This window comes from Bidens hawaiensis, unplaced genomic scaffold (genome assembly GCF_021521415.1).
Source record: "Bidens hawaiensis isolate Kalapana, Puna unplaced genomic scaffold, B.hawaiensis_p1.1 tig00018131_1, whole genome shotgun sequence".
Classification (NCBI taxonomy): domain Eukaryota; kingdom Viridiplantae; phylum Streptophyta; class Magnoliopsida; order Asterales; family Asteraceae; genus Bidens; species Bidens hawaiensis.
The window spans coordinates 37864-40980 of record NW_027492739.1 but is presented as its reverse complement, the minus strand read 5'-3'; positions in this window follow the sequence as shown (position 1 = coordinate 40980).

The window sequence follows — 3117 nt, the reverse complement described above, 5'->3', positions numbered from 1 at the left end:
AATCAGATATATTTATCGATGTCATGTTCAATCGAAATGAAAATGGAAATTTTGTCAACTTTTGTTCTGTGAACAGTGAGGGGCGAAGTTAATGAAAAACAGAGTCTCCCTCAACTTCGCTAAGTGTTAACTTTGCTAAAAACCTTATATCTTCGCTCAAACCCTAAAATTTCGGACGACAACTTTGCCAATCCTTCTGGATTTTCAGATTTCGATTTCGTACACAATTCTTTAGTTTATGGTCGGTTATACGGTTGAAGGATGGACGGAAAGGATTGCAAAGAATAAAGGATGGACGGAACGGTTGTTTTTACGTGTAACAAGATGCAAAAATCCTTGCGGAAGGATTTTTAAAACCCGTGTGGTAATCCCGAACCAACAATCAAGAGCTAACGCTCTTATACCAATTGTAGGTTCCCAGCCGGATCTTCACAGGAATATCTCAAACACAAAGGGTGCGGAATCCCCTATGTATACGATTACGAGTGTACACGAATTAATAAATCGGAAAAGTACGATGAATAAACACGTAAACAAAATACTTATTTGTTATTAGCAACTCAGTGCTCGTAACCCATAAGAAAAACACCATTCAGAAGTTATAACCCAAAAGTCTACTAAACCCTACGGCCAAGGTAGGTTTTACAGTAAACGACAACTTCGCCTAACATACCTAGGCGAAGTTGTCCCTAACTTCGCCCAAAGGCTAACATCGCCTATACCAAAAGCTAAATGGTAAGTTCACCATAACCAAAACATAACAAACAATATTCTGATTACAGACATGATAAACTAAAGACTGATGAACTACTGGCACACTGCACCAACATTTGTGTGTATTATTCATCAACAAAATCCAATATGCAAATAATACCCTCCCTTCTTAATCTCAAAAACATAGTTCCCTTTGTTATTATCATCTTTGATCATCTAGGTTTCTTTCGTTAATTATAAAAGGTATATAAACTCTTTTTCAAGATTTGTACTCGGGACACTTTGAACATCTCCGGACCTTAATGAGTGTTTTAGCTTAAAAGGGTTATTTTTGAGTGTGATATATATGTGTGTGCTTGTGTGTGTGAATGATGATTGTGGTGTGTGATTATGTTGTGTTTTGGTCATATTATGAGTTTCAAAGAGTTGCAGGTGCTATGTTAATGGAAGATTTGGTGTGTATGGGAAGATGACACGGTATTCGAGACAAATTTCAGGGGTTTTATATGCCTGAGATCTTGGGATCCTGGGTTCTCAGGGTTGTTTGACCGAAAACTCATGGTCAACCAGAGAACCCCTGACATTAACAAAGTTCTTAAGGGTTCTTGGTCAAGTTTGACCGAGAACTCGTAAGGTTGACCGAGAACCCATGGTTCTCGTGTTGGGCCTAATTTTGTATGGTTTGTACTTAGTCCATATGTATCGGGCTGGGCTACGGGTTTTTCTATGTAAGCCGAGAACTCTAAAGTTCTCGGTGGGCTTAGGTTTTTTGGTTTCCCTATATATAGTTGATGTCATGTATAGGGTCTAGGTTGTTCATTCACCTGTTTTTGGTATCGTGTATTGTAAGTGCTTAAGCACCCGACGTATCTTAATATACGTGTGTTTTGAAGCAATCCCGTGTTATTCTTTAGTGTTTACTCGTATTCTTGAATCACCAAATGTTGGCATTCCGCACCAATACTTGCTTTATTGATATCATAATTGTAGTGATCCAGATTCGAGACTTACAATTGGTATCAGAGCCTTAGACCTTATTCAGTCTCTGTATTGTGATATCAAAGATTCAGGAATAGTTCTTTGGTGGTGTTTGTGATTTTTCGGCAACTCACTGATCGGAGAAGAAGATTGAACCTTTTTGGAAAAGATTGGTCTTGTTTTGGAAACAAATCAAAACCCTTTTTCCCGGGAGTTTTTTACAAGTCTGTTGAAAACTTGTGTTCTCGGCCAAAACATTTCTCGGCTACTAGTGTTCCCGGCCGAGAAAGTTCTCGGCTAACTAGTAGTTCTCGGTCAATTATTGGTCAACTTTTGGTAGTTCTCGGTCAAGACTGGTCAACTTTTGGTAGTTCTTGGTCAAGACTGGTCAACTTTAGGGTTCTCGGTCAAAGCTCGATCATTCATTGAGTTCTCGGTCACAATTTGATAGCTTTGGTGGTTCTCGGTCAGCCAGTTTGGACCTGTTCACAGCCCAGTTAGTTGTTTGGGCTTGCTTGATCTGGATTTTGGCTTTAAGTTTGGACTTAAGTAATAATTGGACTTAAAATCAATCCTTAACCAATTAAAATGGCCCATTTAACAAATACTAGTAATTCAATCAATTCATCACTTCATCAAGAATTTGATTCCATCATGAGGACTGCCACTCGTATACCCCGTCTCTTATCTCATGAGGGGTTCAATGAATGGAAATTTTGTTTTGAACACTACGCCAAGATGAAAGATTCCAAAATTTGGAAAAGTATTGTGAGGGGACCTCAAAGGATCACCTATCAAAAGGATGGCTCTGACGAAGTTCTTGTGAAACCAGTTGCACAGTATGACGATGATGATTTTGCTAAAGTTGAGGAAGATGAGAAAGCTCTCTCCACTCTAACCATGGCACTCTCACCTGAGATTGCCCTTCAGTTTAGAGAACTTCAATCTGCTAAAGAGTTGTGGGAGGCACTGATATAAGTCTATGAAGGGAATGAATGTCGCCAAGATCTGCTGCGATAAAAGTTCAATATGTTTAATCATGTTTTGGGAGAAACGTTGGAATCCCAACTTCAAAGATTCATATCTCTTGTGACTGAAATGAGAACAGCAGGAATCTATCTACAAACTTCAGAAATAAACAACAAGCTGGTGAACTCATTGTCAAAAAGTTGGGACATGAATGTTGCGGTTATCAAAAAGACTAAGGACCTCAACAGAATGGGTATGAGTGAGATGATAGCCACTACTAAATCATGTGACATGGATGATAAGCAACGTGCAATAAATCATGCAAGTTCTTAAAGTGCGGCTGGATACAATGTTTCCTCCAACAGTGCTCTTATTTCTCAAGACAGTTTTTCATTGTTCAAAGCCACCCAACAGCCACCTCAGAGTAACTTTCAGATGTTTTCATCCACTCGAGGT